The following is a 21,615-nucleotide window of genomic DNA, read 5'->3' on the forward strand; positions in this document are numbered from 1 at the left end:
CCGCTTTACCTACTAACTAACAGTTTTAGCATCACTGTAAATTCGAGACGTTCCTGCTGATAAAATCAGTGCAGTTTCCTAAAATTCTGAATCGACACAGTCAGATATGTTTTGCATTTTTCAAACGTGTTCAATCTGTATTGGTGTAAACAGTGAAAACATAAAGAGCTTTAATAAAACTAATTTCTGTAATTTTATGCAACTGCAAAATTATAGTATAGTTGTCGTTAACTAAAGACATCACATCAGTTGGTTAATGAATTTCAGCATAACTGTCTAATAATTAAAGTGTCAAATAATATTATCTAATGATACAAAATACGGTATGCCCCCCCCCCCCACTAAAATCATGCGCGCTTCTTAATTAAACATTTCAGATTTCTACTTTTCAGTAGCAGTAATTAATATAGTCTCACTGTGACTCATTACATTTAAAACCCAGCACGCCGATAAGTGTTGGACATCAGATAGCCGAAAGTTGGAAAAACCAAACAGCTATAAGCATACCTTAAGTCTGCGAGAAAATTTGTCTTAAATTAAATCAGACGGTCTCAATAATCTGTTTTGTTTTGAAAAACTCTTATCAAGTCCCAAGGACGAAGAGACATACCCAGCTTTAGACCTCGACTTATAAAAAGACTATAATTCTAGTGGGCAGGTCCAATATTGGTTACTGCGGTCCAGCAACTGTTGAAAGTCGAGGATAACGTCTTTTTATGAGTCCAGCTAAAGTCTACTCATAGCAATCCGGGTTGACCTTTCCTTTTATGTTTTGACTTTGGCTTTTATGGTCTTACATGGCGCCATAAATGTGTATGATCTTGGATATGGTTCCCAAGACACCATGAACTTCAATTTTTTTCAAGTGTCTTTATGAGTTTATCTCCACTCAGAGTGCAATGTATGGGTGTTTTAAGAGCTTTTTGAGCAATATTGATTTTTTTACATGTTCAGCTATATGGTTGCCACGTTACCATAAACTCCATATATGGCTTGGATATGGTTGCCAAGAAAGGTTTCTGGTGGTCAACCCGGGCTTTCAACAGTATCCAGTGTGTGAGGTTCCCAGGGTTAGGTCCACACCAAAATCGTCTCTGATCAGAACGTCCCAGACAAAAGTGACCTCTGATCAGAAAAACATGCACTCGAATCTCATTGTTTACTCATTAACAACACATTACGCAACTTTACGTAAATCATACTAATGTTTACATTAATCATTCCAATGTTTTGCATTTATAATACTATTGATTTGTTTTTTGAAAAAAACGCCACAACGATACAGTTCAACATCCAATTTTTGGTTTATTCGGTTTTGTCTATCCTGATATTGGATTTTGTAGGCTTTGCCTATGGTTTGGCTTCTGGTCAATCCAGTTTAGTTGACCGATGTACCTTGGGTATAATTTGTCTGCTCTTGGTTGACAAAAGTGCGTTCGATAGGGGCCCGAAAGGACCTTTGGAGCGCTCAGTCTTGACACCTGATCACTGCGGCTGTTTTCCTGGTTAAATTTCTGGCCTCAACAATTCAAGAATTAGCGTAGTATGCAAAGGAACTTTTCATCAAATGCAAGCCCACGTTGCATGCATTGTCACGCGTTTCATTATTTATTTTGAAAAAATTTTAAAAAATTTTGAAAACTAACTTCAATAGATCTATAGGCAATGCAACGGCTTCACAACTTTCGTACCAAAGTTTTTAACTTTTGACTTCAAATAGAGGTTACAATTATTTGCATCGGTTTTTCAGGAAACCAACTGGAATTCGCAAATGCTGTGTTTCATCACCCTGGGCAAGATAGAATGGTTATTTTGTAAGATCTTGCAAGATTCTTATAAAATATGGTAATCTTATAAATTCTGACGAAAATTTGACAAAAGATGGTTATCTTGTTATATCTTACAAGATGAACAGCTATCTTGTAAGATTCTTACAAGTTCGTTCCCGTTGAGTTGCATTCTCTTTGGTTTTTCTGTGCGCATTTTTCTTTATTTTTCTTCATTTGAGGCAATGAAAATTTGAGAATTGCGTATATTTGAGTAATATTTTATTTTGACACAATTTTTTTTAATGTAACAAACTTCACTGCCTCAGCGAAGAAATCTCGGGTTTTACTTTCGATTTAATGATAAAAACTGCAAAGCGTGAATTCAATTATTATATTTTTTCTGAATTTTACACTCCGGCACTCTTTAACTCCGCATTTGTGAAAATGTGAAATGAATTCCAAGCCAAAAAGCTAAAACAAACATCACTTTTGACGTCGATACATTTCTCGGAAAAAACAACTCAATTTTTCTGCGAAAGGAAACAAAAGTGAAGCATTAGATATCGAAAACAAATCATTTTTCGTCGAAAAAAAACCAACCGTAATTCGTTGAACAGATCTATATGTGTAAGAAACAAAACAACAATTCAGTTATGATATTTATACCCTTATGGTATTTGTTTCAAATTAATTTTTGTCATTTTTTTTAGTTATAAGGACCACTTTTCAAATAAAACTTGATAGTGATCGAAGTCGTCAATTACTCTGTAGGGGCTTATTTGATAGCTCAAACAATTTCCCTAAATATTTCGAAGTGAACCTGTCTGTTTTGATTTTGTCTGTCTGATCATTTTGCAAGAAAATTTCCACAGAATTATAATAAGGGATTATTGCTACAATTTTATGTAATATTAAAAACCGTTGCTTGTGCTGTACCACTTTTACCTTAAAAAGTTAGAACAAATATAAATATATATTCCCAATCTATGTTGCTGCAGATCTTTTCTGTTTAAAAAGATTTTATGTAATATTACAAGCAAGTCATTTTATATCACTTAATAATGTTTTGTTGGTATCTGGTCCTACAAGAGGCAATTGTACTCGCGCTGATTAAATTCATTTGCTATCTAGCGGTGTAACATACCGTATTTAATTTTTGCAGTTATTGCACAAACAGCCAGAGTAGAAAAATTCAAAAAAAAGAATTAAAAAACTGAATTGAGAGGGCACTTATAGTTGAAAATTTTAAAAATTGGCACGAATTATTATGGATTGCTGTTTGTCATTTCGTAATGAATACTCTGATAGCGTTTCAATTCTCACTTTGTTTCAATTAGAAGCCCCGAATTCTTAAACCGAGTAAAACAAGAATAAATAATTTGTCTTTCTAAACAGTTTTTGTCACTTTTAGTTTCGATTGTTTGAGGGGTCGCAGGAGAGTTTTATAATCAATGTTGTCTGGCATTTTGCAAGACTTGCTTGCATGCGACGTGGAACATCCGTTGCTTTTTCGCTCAATTCTTTAATCAATTCTTCATAAGCGTGTTGATTGTGGCAACTATAATTTGTTGCTTTTGATACCTGTAATTTGGACTACCAAATTTTCTCAGATATACAAGAATGGAAGTGCCCCTCTGATTTAAATGAGAATCAGCAAATGTTTGCTGTCGTTTGATGTTGTCATGCTAGACTCGGCGTGTTAGTAGTATTAACTTCTCAAAATATGCGATGCGGGTGTGTAACTAAATCGATATCACCAGGATCGACTTGAACTCCATGGACTTCATGAACAGCAAGGAAATGCTTCGTACTTCTTAATTTTTTTCAATTATATCAACTTGTTTGTGCTGAATAATTTTTTGGGCCTGTGGTGAGCAGAAAGTAGTTCATTTTTTTGAACAAAGATAGATGCGGCGAACAATTGTTTAATTTCTGGTTAATTTTGATATTTTTGGTAATTTTTTGTTAAATATACGCTGCAATTACACTTAGTTAACTATAAATTTTTACAACATTTTAAAAAAATACATTTGTACTGTTATAATTACGCCTATACAAAGCTTTTACACACTTTATCTGCCCGACATTCGGTTGAACATTTTTAGCACTAAACATTCCTAAAATTGCAACCTTCCTTTAAAAAAACGGCTTATCTGATGGAAAATTTTTCTTTTCAATTTTTTGGAACGGTTACAAACGTTGATATTTTTCAAATTGCACTAAAGATTATACCGATTTCATCATTTGGGTGGCGCTTGTGAGTCAATGCTCTAGATTGAGGGGGGTCCAAACTATAACTCGGACCAAAGAACTTTCTCAGATGTACTAGGATGAAAGACATGACTTAATTTCAATATGACTCAACATGTCGCATCTGCGGTCAATTGTTATTATTACGCCAGACGAGGCGGGATAATATCATCAATTTTTTTTCGAATATCAAAGCTTGATTTTTGATATCGAACTCGAAGGGCGTATATTTCATTGACAAACTAGGTCAACAATATGCAACCCTTTTAGGATTAAACTCTTACTGTCAGCGGCAAAAAAATAGATTAAAACATCAATTTCATCATCTTTTGATCACTTTTTTTTCAAAAAGCAAGCAAATGAGCAGTTCGAGCAAAGCACATAGAAAAACCAAATTTATCCTTGGATGGGGGTGCAAATATTTCCCCCTTCCTTCTATGGATCATAACCATCTATTTTGTAATTGAATCAAATTGAGCAAACAGCAAATTCCGGTTGAAAATTGGAATAAGAATTGTTCCCTAAACGTCAAAGCCTGAAAAAATATTTCATTAAATTTGGACACCATAAGTTAATTTCTCCTCTGATTGCCTGAAAAAAAAACAAAAGTTTTTTAATAGAAAACTGTTCATTTTAATACATTGCGCAAAATTTATAACGCGAATTTCTCATCGTGTATTTATCATTAAAAACTTCTTGGTATCTCTAACTTGCTTTGAGGCAAACAACAAAACGGCTGAAAAAGCTCAATGTATGATAAATGGATTTTTCTAAATACCTGCTTACTAAATTTGTATATTGAAGCTAAGCAAAAGGTGGAGTCCTCTCAAAAAAGTTTTTCTTTGATGTGCCTACATTTATTTTGTCTTTTTTTTATTTTGGCGACTCAATTCCCCTGCATTTAGATCTGGCAGAATTCTTTTTTTGAATTTAGTTCTTCCTGTGCATTATGTTTTATCAGACTTTTGTTTTGCTTTTTATAGTGTCAAAAATCAGAACTTCTATTTGTTTGTGTGTTGTTTATACACATAGTGCTCAACTGGTACTAGATGGAAAGAGAGAGAAAAAGAGCGAACGAGAGGGAGAAACAGAGAGAGAGAGAGAGAGAGAGAGAGAGAGAGAGAAAGAGAGAGAGAGAGAGAGAGAGAGAGAGAGAGAGAGAGAGAGATAGAGATTAAGCACAGGCTGGAATCAGTTTTTATTGACAAACATTTTTTATATATTTTTTAAAATGATAATCAGCTATTAAACTGCGCTAGAACAAAAGCGCTGATCGTTTCTCAAAATGTTCTTTTTTCATGCCCCGACTTCTTTTTTCACATGTTTTATACTTGGTCGGCCCACTTCTTTCGCTTTTAGATCTGTCATTTTTTTTCGAATTTTTATAGTGTTTCGTTGGATGTTTCATTTTGTTTTTTATAATTTATGAACTTTATAGAGAAAGAGAGAGAGAGAGAGAGAGAGAGAGAGAGAGTGAGAGAGAGAAAGAGAAAAAAAGACTGAGTTTAAACATTAAAGAAGAATTAAAGTTATCTCTTATTTTAAATTGGCATTTGAGTCCAGATGTACACTTAGAGTCATATTAAAATTATTGTTTTTTAACACATTTTTAATCAATAGCATAATCAACTCTTTTTGTATCCTTAAGTGGCAAAAATATCAAACTATTGAAAGAATAGTTCAAATTACGTTCGGTCGTTGTTGTCTTTGCCTGGTGATTTCTCCAACAAAACCAATTTAAGATACTCTTTCAAGAGCTTAAAAAGCTTTATTCTGATATTCTGAAAGAAGCTTGCGATAAAACTTAAAATTTTGTTAAAATTTATTGCCACATTGTTTCTGTAGTCACCTGGAAATAGCTATCAGTTTTGCGCGTGTCCAAAAAAATTGTGTAGTGACATTTTCAAGACATTTCAGACTTTTTTCATCCTTCTTGCTGGTACATTCTTCTGGTAGCTTTTAATGGAACAAGAGCGACTTTCCTTTATAAAAAAACGAAATTAACAAAAAAATCTACCAGATATTGCGAATTTTTTCCCTCGATATGTTTCAATTAAAGTTTCAATTTCGCATTTAACAACTTGGTTGGTTATGTTTCAATTATTCTTGATCAGACTGTGACTCGCTTGAGCTGTTTATGATTAGATTTGACAGATTTCAGATCATTCAAACTTTTTTGCTTCGATAAGACTCCAGGCAGACATCAAACAGTGGCCTCGAGTGTTTGAAATTCATACAGATTCTTATGAATGCACCCCCCCCCCACACACACACAAACACACACACACACACACACACACACACACACACACACACACACACACACACACACTCCCTCCACCCCAATGCATTTTTGATGAAAATTATTAATTTTGAACGATAACCTCGACTTCTACAAACGCACAATACTCCTCGTCTCTCAAATCAGAGATTAGTCAAAATTCTCAAAATTGTTGCAATGTTGGGTCTATTCTTGTGTTCGTTACTGACCCTGACACCGTCATTCGGTAGCTGTACAAATGCCCGAGCTGACAACAAAAGAGCAATAATTGGCGCTTACGATTCCCCGAGGCGAGATTTTTATGTTCGAACGAAAGTTTACGACCCTGAGGACGGAAAAACAGATTACTTTGGGGCAGTAATTATCAGCGAAAACTATGCCCTTTCTTCAGCTCACATCATTAGAAGAGGTCAGCAATATTTGTGGAAAAGTGTTTCGGGCGTTACTTTTCATCGGTTCCTAAAAATATCTGGCATCAATATAACAGTTTTGCATGGATTTTGGAGTTTCCTCATATGTAACTTTGTAATAAAAATATCGGATCTTTTCCGTTTTTGCCCCCCGTACGTTATGCACCGCCAGTTACAGTGCACGTGCCATTACATAGTAAATAACTATGTAAAAATATGGCCCGTGCGTCGGGGGGGGGGCTGTAAATAATATGCATCCACTAAGCTGGGGGGGGGGGGGGTAGGAACTGAAAAGATCCAAAATAACAACTGAACCTTATTTGATTGATCAAAACCAACATATTTCATTTCATGGTTAATGTGACAAGTGAATTTTTAGACCATAATTTAATAATAGAGCAAAAGTACTTCATCAGCACGATTTGAGAGCTATAAGCAAAAACTAATTGATTTTGAATTTGAAAAGTCTTATTTCCATTTGCAGGATTTAATAGGCAGTTTTTTTTAAAAAAAAAAAAACTGCAGAATGGAGAGCTTGAGCATCACATTACATCGAAGACCTGAAATTTATTTATTTCGCAGACCTGAAATGACTTTCACTGTTTTCGACCTCGCGGAATTGGGTATTGTTTAATAATTCTAGCTTAGCTTTTGATTTTAACCCGATTACACAAAGCTAATTTATACCCTATCCAAAACGAAATTAAGTTAGTTACGCGATCGGTCAAATTTGACCAAGGCAATTCAGGTATACTTTTGCGGCGTAATACAGTATGGACACCATTGTGAAGAATTCCCTTTTTAATTTTTAATGATGGAAAGCCTCAATAATTATTTGGCAGGATTTGATAATGGCCCAGGTTAGCTTTCAAGTGAAGAAAATCAAGTAATCATAGAGTTGTCTTTGTATCAAATTTATACAAAAATTAAAACTTACTTTTACGAAAACAAAGATAGATCTTTTAAAATTTTCCACTTTAGCCTCGTTTATTGTACGTACCTATTTTGTCAAAAAAAGAAGGATAAAAAAGAGGGAGATGGACAATGTTTGAAAGTTCAGATGTTACTTTGCTTTGTTTTACCGCTAATCAATTTTTCTACTTTTTATTTAGTTACTGTTTTTCATTTTTTCATACTGTATTTTATGCTTTTTCATTATTGGTTTTTGGACGAATTGACTTTAGCGTATTTTAGAGTGATAATTAATTTTATTACTAAAACATCAATTCGATTTAGATTATTTATAGGTTTACTCACACTGAAAATGAACGGAAAAATTTCATTTGCGACTAAATAACAGAAATCATCGACAAAATACTGGTGAGGATTTGATTCTCAACTGGTATCCAGCTGGAATTTTGTTTGGTTGAATTTTATCACATTAACAAAAGTACCTAATTGTTTTGCATTTTAAGAAGAACTTTCCATTGTTCTCTTATAGATTTCCCCTTTTGCGAATATGAATTTTTCTTTTGCGAATTAATAACTGCTTTCACATTAAATATTTGAGATTACATGGAAATTTCTGTTTATATTAGGGATGGCAAATGAAGTCCTGCATCTAACTTATAATTATGGTAAAACAATCTAATTTCATCACTCAGATGTGTTGATTACTCTTCATAGAAGCATCAAAAATTGTTTTTGAAAACCCAATTTTTGACAAACTACGTTATCATTTATAATATTTTCAAAATTTTGAAGTCATTTTCATTTGAGACTTTTTGTATTTAACGTAATTGGAAAAATTAAAGACTCAATCAGGAAAAATTTTACAGCTACCAAATGCATTCAATAGAAACTTTTTATCAAAGTAAATCTGTCTGCCATGATTGGTTACTCGACGCAGTAGCTCACTTTAACATATTTGGGAAAAAAGATTAGTTTTGTTATGAAACTATCCATTTTATTTATTTCGATATTTTGCAAACACGTTCAAACATAAATAAAAGAAAAATGCCTTTTTTGATTAAAATTCAGAAACCGTTGAAAAATAATGCTGAGAAGTTGCTCGCATTGGCGTTCCAGTTGGAATTTTCATTGCTTGAATTAAATCAAATTAACAAACGTTTGCAATTTTAAGTAGAACTGTCTCTTGTTTTCCGATGACTCCATTCGTTAATTCATAACTCCTTTCACATTCAAAATTATAGTTTACAAAGAAGTATTTGTTTTTATTCGGGTAGTAAATTAATTCCTGCATTTAACTTGTAATTGTCTTCAATAAAATAATTTTTCACTCACCTTAGAGCTAGACAATTGATGGAAAACTTTTCAAAATTTTGTGACACCTATTGACGGTAATAACTACTTTGAAAGGTTCCTTAGACCTCAGAGAAATTATTTAAGACCCAAGTATTGCTTGTTCTAGAAACCTACAGTTTTACATAAGAATAAAGAACTCCTACAATGTTTGTATATTTTTATGCATTCGTGTAAATCGTTGGAATAAAGTGCAAACAAAATTTTGTCCATGCATTTACAAAACCATCAAATATTACCAGCAAACAGAATCAATTTGAAATGAAAGTGCAATATTTTGGTCTATAGAACCTGAAGAAAGAGTAAACCGCTGATTGCTGAGTTGAGAAGATCAATGTTCGTTATTCTTTATCGCAAAACTCGTATTTTGCTATCTAAAAATCCACTTCTATTTTAGCTCAACAATTTTTGAGAGAATGCTTTAATTTTTTTATGTTGCCATGTGCTACAATCCTGTGAAATCTTTTAATCGTGGAATCAGAAGGTGTGAACGTCATAATTCTGAAAATTAAGTAATCAACTGGGAATGAGAGCTCAAAAAATAGCTGATATGGATTCGAAATATCGTTTTACGTATATATCTAATAAATTGCCTTCAATTTAAAAACAACTGACCTTTTTGGACAAATTTTCTAAATTAATCTTTGCTTATTTCTGGTTTTGTTTTGCAATTATTTTTGATGAGTTTTCAATGAAATCAGTGAAATCTCATTGATGGCGTTTCTAATGCCCAATGAAGTCTCACTGATGGATTCTGTTTGATTCTGTAAAAATCAGAGCTTTCCCTGCAATGTATTTTTTCATTAGAGAAAAAGTGGCAATCAACCATCGAAGATCGATCGATGGAGTTTTTAAGAATTATCTCGGAAACATCGACGCGAAAGACAGGGAAATCAACCCGGTTAACTCTTTTCATAGTTAACTCACTTCTACCTCAACCCGGGTAGTTCTTTTTTACAGTAAGCTAAATTCTAAACCACTTAAATCAATTGATTTGTCGGATCTTTTCCGTTTGTTCCTCCATCCACTACGTTAAACACCCCCCCGCCCATTTAAAAGCAGGTGGTGTCATTACATTGTAAATCTTTATGTAAAAATATATGGCACGTGCGTCGGGGGCTACAAGTAATATGCAACCATTGAGCGGGGGGGGGGCTCAAACGGAAAAGATACATTTTTTCCAACTGCTATATCCTACAACTTTGCGGATATTTCGGATAAATCATACATCAAAGCCGGTTGGATAATCAATAGACCAGACCTAAAAAACTTAGTCATTACAAAAGCTTAAAGTTATAATTATATTCCTCTTCCTTTGGCTTTGGGTTTTCAAACTCCTGAATTGAATGTTTAATAGCGCTTGATATTATCGGTGAATTTTTTAACTTTTAAAAAAACGGTTACGAGCAGATTGACAACCAGTTCCATACATTAGATATTTTGTTTCAAATTTACTCAAAAAATTAGAAGGAACCAAAACGATGAGGTTTTGAAAGTTCATTGTGTTAAACTATAGGTGCTTAAATTTTGGTCAATAGTATAAAAGGGGGTTCCAGTGTTTAGAGATTAGCAGATATCCAGGAACCTAGATAGCTAGAAACACAACAGCACAAGTGAAGCTCAAGTTGAACATAATGAGTTGACCATAAAATCTATGTTTGAAACATTCTTTTAGCATTTTTGGTTCGAAACTGATCTTTTCGGACAAATTTTACGAGAATTGAAAAACATTTGTCAGTTTTTCAAATTGAAAATCAGATGTAATGAGCTCTGAAACGCAGAAAAAAATGGAATTGATTTTCTCACATAATTGCAAATGAAGTTTAAAAACAAACTAGAAAAAACAAAATAGACAAAAACAACAAAAGCCACAAAAAAGCGATAATTGTGAAATTTTCCTGCTAAAAAATTATCTATTGTAGAAGTAATTTGAACCCGTTCAATATTAAAAAAAACTATGGAACTCAGTTATCACAAGACATTTGGCTCAAGTCGGGCCCCACTTCCCGTCAGAAATGGATGTCACTATATTTATACCTTGATATTGTTATTTTGATCTTTTCTGTCCCCACCCTCGGACTAGTGATCATATGGCTTGATCAGAGAAAAAGTGGCGATGAACCATCGATGATTGATCGATGCAGTTTTTAAGAAATATCTCTGACCCGTCGACGGCAATGACTGGATCCCAACCCGGGTAACTGTTTTTAGTGTAAACTAAGTTCTATCCCGATTCGGGTAACTCTTCTTACAGTAAATTAAATTCTAAACCCATTTGATCAATTGATTTATCGGATGTTTTCCTCCCCCCGCCCACCACCAAAAAAAAAACGTTATGCCGCCCCAAAATACATTTTAAAACATTATGTAAAAAGTATGGCACCTGCATCTGGGGGTGCAAATAATATGCACCCACTAAACTTGGGGGGGGGGTTGGCACAAACGGAAAAGCTCCGATTTTTCCATGTGCTGTATACTAAAATTTTGGGGATATTTCATTTTCTAAGAAGCCATGCGTCAAAACCGGTTGGGTAGCCAACAGTCCAAACCTACCCAGGTTGACCAGACTTGGAAAACTTACTAAGGCCTTACTACGGCACCGTATAAGTCTTAGAAAAAAACCGTACTAAGTCTTGTCAAGTTTCCTACGGCACCGTACTACGGCCGTACTAAGATTTATAAGGTTCCGTGCTAATGCCATATCAAGACTAATACGGTGCCGTAGCAAGGCCGTACCAAGATTAATAAGTTTTTAAGGTAAAATAATAGCTGGGAAATTGTCGGAAAAGGCTCCAGCCAAGTTGAATAACCCGACTTTTGAGACTTTTCCAGTATGTTCTGGGTGTGTTTCCCTCCTCCTTCTCTCAACCGGGCTGGGGACCGGCTACGGCGGAGTTACAAACTAAAGCTATAGGAGAATTGAGCAGAGCACTAGCTAAAAAAACTAGGCCCGAAAAGCTCTCTCCAAAACAGACAACTATAATATAAAATAAAACCTGGAAAATTGTCGGAAAAGGCTCAAGTCAAGTTGAATAACCCGACTTTTGAGACTTTTCCAGTATGTTCTGGGTGTGTTTCCCTCCTCCTTTCTCATCGGGGCTGGGGACCGGCTACAGCGGAGTTACAAACTAAATCTATAGGAGAATTGAGCAGAGCACTAGCTAAAAAAATACTAGGCTCGAAAAGCTCTCTCCAAAACAGACAAATTTAAAATAAAACAAAATTTTCAAAAATCCTAACATTTTTTCGCAAAATATGAAAATGGCCGGTATTTTTAGGTTAATAAAGTTCAAAATATTCGATACAATCAAGGGAATACCATAAATGGCCATAAAAACGAAAAAATCCGAGATTCAACATAACTAACTCTAAATTTAAGAAGATTTTCGAGAGATTTTCCAGTTGATGTACCGAGTCAGACGAAATCACCGCCGCGTAATCATCCGAATCGCTGTCGTAGTTTGAGTCATACACCTGTTCATACAGTTGTTGTTAGTTTGTTATGTAATTGTCAGATTCTTCATCATCACTCTTTTCGGGAGACTGGTCAATTTGATTGACGTTCGTTTGTTGGGCTTTCTGTGTTTGTCCCTGTGCCTTTTTCGGTTTGCGACATTTTCTTGCGAAATGGCCAATGATGCCACAATTATTGCATTTTTTACCATTCGCGGGGCAAATCTGTTTATGATTACGGCTCCAACGAAGGCCACAATTCATATAAGTGCTTGTGTATTGGTAATTCTGAGGTACAGTTGCGTATCGCGTGAAATCTCGCTTGGCTTGTTGAGCATTCGCGTTGCGATTGCGTATTTGGTGATTATTGATTAAATTCACAGAGTTTGAGCCTGACATCAAATTCTGATTTATCTTTTGTTGATTCTGCGCTCCCATCTCCATTTGTATAGCTATCTCCAATGCTTTGGATGGCTCGACTGTTTCTTTCAACAGTTCTTTTTGAGTCTCATGATCAATCATATTTAATATGAACGCATCGCGAATCAGGGTAGTTTTTTCACTACCTAGGGTACACATTTTCGCTAATTCTATGAGATGACCATAGAAACTTTCAACAGACTCTCCTTTTTGCTGCTTACAGGAATAGAAAACAAAGCGATCATAAGTTATGTTACGAACTTTCGTGAAAGAATCCTCCCTTGCCTGCCACAATTCTTTGAACGGTTGTTTCTCTATTTGGAAGTGGGGGTGTTTACTCCTGAAAATTCGTCGTCCCTCCGTTCCAATACTCAAGTACAACAATGATATCGTTTTTTGTTCGCAAATTCCCCACGGTTTATCTCCACACAAAATCCCAATCTCATCAACCTTTTTACACCGATTTTGCCAGTTTACTTTCATTTGTTGATTACGGACTTTCCGATCTCTCTCCGCTGCTTGTGTATGGTTTTCTACTGGTTCTTCATAAGCTGGTTCAGGCGGGTAAGTTACTGTTGATGGAGGATCGTTTAACAGATTGTCTAATTGAATTCCCTCTTTAGCTAGTAGAGCCAATTTCCACTGTTGTGTCCATTTGTCCCACGTCAGAGGAGGTGTTGCTGTCGGTTTTTCCCAAAATGCCCTATGTGAAGTGGTGTCTTCTTAGAGTCCGCATCTGACTTCGCCATGTTATGCTCAATTGCGATGGATGGATCCAATTGAGTTGCGAATGCTTTATTACAAATCGAAGTGGGCAATTGCGCCGCAAGTGGCGAGCCAATTACTTATATCTGAGTTGCTAATATCTAGAATGGTCAATCGCGGTGCGATTGGCACTTGTGCGAAATTACTGAGCTAAATTGAGAAGCGTTTTGCAAGATTTAAATTAAACTGAATTCTAGCGTTGCAAATGAGAGACTGAAAGTTTAAGTGATTACAAATTAAGAAAAAGGTTTGTTCAACTCAATCACGAACAAGGAAGAAACTTTAAGATTTGTTTATAGTATGAACAAATGAATTTCCTGCATAGACAGTATGAAGAGACATTACTTTACTAAAAATGGGAGGAAGTAAACTTAACTGAAGTAAGAACAGCACTTGCCCTTCAAATGGAACTGAATAATGTAATTTGCACTAAATACGGACATGGATATGTGAAGGGTATCCATTGCCGTATGACAAACCCGTTGATTATATAGAATGCTATGGAACTCAGTTATCACTTAACATGGGGCTCAAATCGGGTCACACTCTCTCGTCAGAAATGGATGTCACTAAATTTTTTCTATGATAGTGTTATTTGGATCTATTCTGCCCCAATCCCCAGGCTGGTTAGCATATAACGTTTACGCCCCATCCTCTCCCCCCTCCCCCCACCGTGCTATATTTTTACGGCTCTTTTCGGTTTGTGCCCGCAGCTTAGTGAAGGCATATTATTTTTTAATCCACTCCCCCCCCCCAGAAGCACGTGCCATATCTTTACATAATGATTTACAATGGAATGGCACGTGCTCTGTAAGGGGGAGCGTGGTTTTCACATAGTAACATGCTAGGTGACAATTCAGAAATTTTGGGATCTTTTCCGTTTTTGCCCCCCAAAGAGTTTTGCGCCCCCAGTTACAGAGGATATTATATCGTTATGGAAAGATATGGCACGTGAGTCGGTGGGACCCATTAAGATAACACCCATTGATATGGAATCACTAAGCTAGGGGGAGTGGCACAAATGATGAAGATCCATGTCATAAAATACATCCCTGTCATTATATTTTGTTTAGCGTCTAGATGCGTACAATTGTCGGTTTTGGTAGGAAACTTTGCTGAGGAGAACCCGGTTGTGAGAACAATCTCAGCTGAGTTCAAAGTTCATGAGGGGCGGAGCCCTTTGAAAACAGTAAGTTATTCTACATTTAGACAACTCATTTATTGAATCTTTTCCGTTTGTCCCCCCCCCCCCCCCCAGTTTGTTATGCACCCCCTAGTTACAATGCACGTGTCGTTACATATTAAATTAGGGTCTTTTATGAAATTTAATTAGGGTACCATGAAATTATAGCCCGTCATTATTGTATAACTGGGTGGGGGGGGGTTTACAATGGGAAAAAACCTTAAATTATTATGTAATTATGTAAAAAATATTCCACGGGCGTTTGGCGGGTGCAGATAATAGGCACCCACTAAGCGGGGGGGGGGGGGGGGGGGGGGAGGGGGGGGGTACAAACGGAAAAGATCCCATTTATCGGCACACCCGAAAAAAGGAAACATCCCGATGAAAACGTAGGAACGAAAGTGCACCTCTTCATTTAACAAAAGGATCTAAACCGTTTTTACCCCTCCCCCGCAGATTAATAAGTGCATATTATTTCTAGCCCAGAGCGCACGTGCCATGTTTTTACGCATGCATCTTTTTATTGTGCCCTTTAATTGTGCTTTTATTTTAATCTTATCAAAAGTGAACATATTTTCATGACATCTATCATTCAGGTCGTCGCAGAGTGAAGTCATCTCTGATCAGATCGTTCGACAACATATTGATCTCTTATCAGATTTGATCAGGCGCTCATGCGCGCGAAAACTTTTGGGAAGCGCACCCTAATCCGTCTCTGGTCGGAACAGTTCAGACAAACATGATCTATGATTGGATCATACTCAGATCATTCTTCAGAGACAAAAAAATTGATTTGTTTTTCAAGATATTTACGCTAAAAATCAACAGTAATAACATAATGCAAAAGTTTTTTCATGAGCAACTCAAATAATTTCCGTATATCATTCGCATTGGGACTCAATTCTTACCACAGTTGGCAAGTTTGTGGGTATACTGATGCTAGGTATGCACGGTAAATGACTGAGTTTTAAAATGAATTTACTAATAATTGTTGAGCTCAACAGGAACTAATTCGCAAGAAACTTTTAAAGTTGCCATTCGACTTGCAAGGTCTTACAAGTTCACCACTTTTTCAAGAAAGTTTCAAGTTCTTACAAGTTAACCATTCGGTCTCGACCCGGAACTATACGTAGGCTGAAAAAAATAGGCCAAAAAATTTGTTTTGTGTCTCTGCGCAGACTTTCCAGCGATGATAATGACCTAAACATATAACCAGACTTTAGAACGCCTGAAACCATTTTGACCAGGCTTTGATGCTCCTTCAACTTACAATACAAGGTTTAAGATCATAATTTTGTGCGCTTGAAACTTCCTATGATCAATATTTTTTGTGTTCAAACCACTTCTTATCACGCCTTCCTAAATTTACAGCTGATCAGACATGAGGGCGGGAGAATTTTGCCAAACTAAAAAATTGGAGCACGCTGTTGCACAGGTGTGCGCTCGAAGGCACTCTGATCAGAGGTTATTTTGTTCTCGGATCTGAACTTTACATCATTCGGATTTTGTTCAGTCTTTAAGTTTTCTGAGTTGCTGTCGCTGGAATTCGGACTTTTATTATTTTTCTAAAAAATACGGTTATTGGTTTCTATCTTTCCGAAAATTCCATATTGCTCTAATACGAAGTCGAAAACCAGTTATTATGGACTGTTAGGGCTGCAGCAATTCGGATTTGAAGAAATTGAATTAGTTCGTTCAGGCTCTCAGTAGGCTCTTTAGTTGTACGGAGGGAAAAATGATGAACACTGATTGAGTGGTTATTAACAATACATCTTTTAACCAACTTTTTGATAAAAGTGACTATATTTGTAACATTTTACTTCTGGTATTTGGATACAATTTAAAAATGATACGTGTTTCTGTTTTCCAAACTTTACGTATAATTTCTCTTGTGTAGACAAATATTTGAAAAAACAAACAATACTGATTGGGTCCCAACTTCACACCCCGTACCTAAGGTTCAGTGTCAATCAGTACTGATTCATAACAAGTTCAGTGAAATTTCATAATTTAGTGCTGATTCAGAAAGATTTCAGAACTAACTGTGAAGTGATTTCTGAAGGTCTCTGAATCAGAGCAAAATTCAGAGCAAATATTCTGTATTCTTCTGAATCAGAAGATAATTCAGAAGGAATCACTGAATTAGCTGTGAATCACACAAATTCAGTGAAAAATGTGACCTGAATTATCTCTGACTCAGTACTGAATTCGACTTAGAGTTAGGTACGAATTGCTCTACAGATTCTTTTGGCGCATACCAAAATAATGCCCGAGAACACACCGGTGATTCCTTTTTCATAAATCTAAAACAGAAATTGTACGCTTACCTACAATTATACTACGATCATATACGATTTCTCTGGTTTTGCAGTAGAATGATACTAAGAACTCAGATATAAACATAAATGCAATCATATGACCCTTGTATGAAATCAAAGAAACTTCAACCCGTGGAAATAGGAAAATTTGATATGATCATAGATCTGAGTCCATGTTAGATTTATAATTAGGACTTGCTCAGCACTGCTATTCACCTGGATTAATGTCGGGGGGAAGTACAGTCGGAGTTAATTTAACGTCAGTAAGCGAAATCTGGTCTGAGAGGCTCTTGCTCCCTTCTAAAGATTATAAAACGGAATTTGCTTACATATTCCAGTAAATTAATTCGCCTCTTAAATGTGCCAATAGCTGCATATCAACGGACACGTCTATAGGAAAACAAACCCCTCGGAAAAAACCCACTTGATTTTAGATAGGAAAAAAAACCCCATGGAAAATAATGAAAATAACCCCCACGGAAATAAACCCCCATTTTAAAATTGAACTTCATAGCCAATGCGCTCGCTGCTCTTTAATAGTAAATTGAGGGTTTATTACCGTGGGAGTTTGTTTCCGTGGGGTTTATTTCCGTGGGGGTTTATTTCCCAGCTAAATTGAAGTAAGGGTTTTTTCCGTGGGTTTTTTTCCGCAACCGCAACGGACAGTATTTTAGAAACTTCAACCCGGGTTGTTTTTGTTTCAGAATATAGACGACATTATGCTTATTAAACTCATGAAGCCAGTTTCTGCAGAATTGGCGCTACCTCTGTGCACTGAAAGTTATGCTAATCACACAATTGCTCTAGCTGGAATGGGGTGGACAAATTACTCAACTAAACAGCCAGCAAGAGTGTTGCAGGAGTTGAGATTTGACGAGCGGCTTGAAGAAGATTGTCCGCTTACTAGTAAGATAACGAGTCCTTGTCTATGCAGATGGCTGTCGTGAACGATCTTTTCTGTTTGTGCCCCCCCCCCCCCCCCCCCCCGAAAGTACGTTATGCGCCCCCCAGTTACAGAGCACGAAGCAGTGCATTGTAAATCACTATGTAAAAATATGGCACGTGCGTCGGGGGTTTGCAAATAATATGCACCCACTAAGCAGGGGGGGGGCACAAACGGAAAAGATCCGATCTTGCTATGTTGCATGCTAAATGTTATTGTTACCAACAAGATCATGTCTTTGAAAACTCCCGCAAAATTGGGAGTCTTTGAAAACTCCCGCTATGATGAAAAATGGAAAAAAACACACGTGATAGTAACAACGATTTGATTCGGTAGCTAAGCCATGATTTGGATCTATTCGGTCCCCCCCCCCCCCCGCTTAGTGAACATAATTTCTTATGACCCCTAGGCGCACGTGATATTTTCTTACATAGTAACGTGCTATATAGCAACATATCATTTGTAACTGGGGGTAAAAAACACTGGGGGCCGAAACAGAATAGATCCCATGATTTAATAAAAGTTATAGTTACTCAATTTCTTCAGCCGACTACTGCGCTTCCAAGTCAGTTATATTTACTTATATCATAGTCTTTCAGGATGATACGAAATTAGAGCAATGATTTTCAAAACTGTTATAAGAAAACCGTCTCTCGCAAGAATCTTGCATCTTTATGTTAGATCTTGGGAAGAGACGCACAGTTCAGGTTGCAGTTACTTCTGAGTTCTGATACTGAATTCTATTTAATTTCAATTATATAACATTAAATCAACTTTCCTTGCGATAACAAAATTTACATAACTAACCGATCAGGCAAAATTTTTAGCAACCAATGAATATACTACCAAAATAAGAAACAGTGGCAAAATTCTGTTTTGGTATCTCGGGCCGAGGGTTTTACCCAAAAATAACGGTCTTCAATTATTTTCATCTTGCGAGCAATTATCTACTGTTTCAGCTGAACCGTTAGAAAATGTGGCTGCTTACGCCGCTTATGGAATGGAGTTCGAAACCCGCATTTGTCTCACAGCGCAGCATCCTGCACACGGCTCTCCATGCTGGGGCGACTCCGGTAAAGTTAATTTTTCTGGAATTTCGTCTCTAATGCAGCTTCTACGATATTTTCTTTTGCTCTAAATTTTTTGACCAAATTTGTCTCGTTCACGTTCCTGAAAAATTTTACCTTTTTATGTCTGTAACCCGCAGTTACAAAGTTAAGAAATAAACTGATTATAATATACTTTGTTGTCCAGAAAATTGAATTTAATTTACTGTTTTTTCAAACAATATGGTCGATTAAGATCGTTCTACGAAGACTGCGGGCCTTCCATCTATCTCAAGAGGTCATTTTTATGCAAGGCAAAAGTTGCAGTCGAAGAAAAGGCGGCGCACATAAAATTGATATTACATCAAATAAAGTCATTCGGTTTACTAGAAAGTTGCACAACTGTTTTCCTAACTGGAAAAATTCGAGATCCTTGGACTTGAGGAAGAAGTCAAGATTACCTGATTAACCAGATAAATGGAATATTGTTATACAGACTGGAAAATTGAAAATTTACCCAACTTAAAAAAACTGTAAAGTCATATGTTTTATCATGAAGTAGCATCGTTATTAGACTGGCGAATAACATGAAGAACCGTTTCGCGCTTACTGCAGAAAAGATCAGTTGATTTACGGAAAAATTCAAAGTGCTTTGACTCAACGAAAAATATCCAATAATCATAAATTTGCAAGTCCAATAGTTTGACCAGAAAATTTCAGAACCGTTCGACTGACTGCAGAACTGCATGATTAACGGACGCTCCCACTAAAATTGCAAGATCATTTGAGTTATTGGCCGAGCTAAAGTCCGATAAAATACAAGAAAAATGCAAGATTGTTTGACTCTCCAAACAAATTTGAAACTGTTCGGTTAGTCAGAAAGTTTTCGGGATAATTTGAGTCATCACAAAATGGACACTCAAAGGAAAATAACAAAGATCACTGGACTTGCGGGAAAAAATTTTTAAGATTTTAAAGGAGCTTTTTGTTTTTACCAGAAATGGTTTTGACTAACTAGAAATTAAGAGATCACTTAACTCACCGGAATATTTCAAAACCATTTGATTTTTGGGTTGGACCAATCAGAATTTGTAAAAATTGCAAAGTCAACTGACTCATTTGAAAATTGCAAGCTGAATATTGCATTTGAATCACCTGAATTTGAAGTTTATTTCACTTTTCAATTTCAAAATTGTTACTCGCAGTTATAAAATCTAGGGTAGAAAGTTGTTAAATTAGTTAAAGCTAAGATAAACTACAGATTTAATATAAGGCACAATAAGGATTGCAATTCACATGCAACTAAATATTTCATTTGCACTTATTTTTCCTTAAAACAACTTAATTTACAAATTTTCGTGAAAGTTTGAGGGAAATCCAAAAAGTTGAACAAATTTATTTATTATATACATATCATTTATAATATAGCAAAAACTGTGTTTGATCAAAGCATGACAAATATAAAATTAATAAGACATGTAAAAATATCCATCGATAAATTATCTGACTTACTGGAATATTGCATGATCGATAGAATTACAGGAAAATTTAAGATCAATTGATTTACCGGCTAAGTTTAAGATTGTTTGAGTAAAATAAAATCGCCAGTTCATTCGCCCAGAAAATTGTTTGCAGTTTTATTTCAGTTCTTGATCTTTTTTCATGTAACTTTAACAAAATTTATTGGCAGAATATTGGTATTCGAACCTTTTAAGAAAAAAAACATTTTCTCTAGTGCAGCAATTTAATGGACTTTACGCAAGAAATGGGTACGGAAAACTTTTGGCCGTGCATATTAACATGAGAGCTATCTTGTTACTAGTGTATTTGTAATGCGTTCGAAAGAAATGCATTGCAGATAATCAGTTGTTTTTAAAGTAAGTTTTTTCAGTTGAAAACAATAGTTTGAAAAGAAGTCTATCCATTTAAAACTAAACAAGTTGTGGACGTAGAACCGTTACTTTGTAAAAAAAAATAAAAATTAGAATCGCTTTCATTCCAAAGATGTCATGCTATGTTTTCATATTACTTTTCTAAAAGAGGACATTTCCTCGAGAGGAAAAATGTTTGATATTTTGGGCTTATTTTCTGGTAAGTTTAATACTTAGCGGTGCATCAAAAAAAGTTTTATTTCCAGAACTGAAGCGGTTTCTTAGCATTTGAACTGCACTACTAATTGTTTTTAAAATGTCTGAAAATTGACTGAAGTCTCAGTTACCAAACTACCTGAACAAAAATGATCTTAGTAATTGTTTTAAGTTAATTAAGATTCTTATTAATCATGCTCAGTCATTAATGGTTGCAGAGTTCCTTGTAATCATATTAAGGTCTTAAAAAATTTTAGTGAGCTTAAAAATGCTGTTAGTGCTACGCTAAAAATCAATGAAATTGAAAATTTTCTTGTTTTATTATCAAAATCAATTTTATCTTTCTTTTGTAATCATTTTGAAACCTTTATGATTTCTAAGAACCATACTATTGATGAAAAGAACGTATTTTTTCAATCTGTTTAGCC

This window comes from Convolutriloba macropyga, chromosome 3, assembly GCF_964194025.1.
Source record: "Convolutriloba macropyga chromosome 3, txConMacr16.3, whole genome shotgun sequence".
NCBI lineage: Eukaryota > Metazoa > Xenacoelomorpha > Acoela > Convolutidae > Convolutriloba > Convolutriloba macropyga.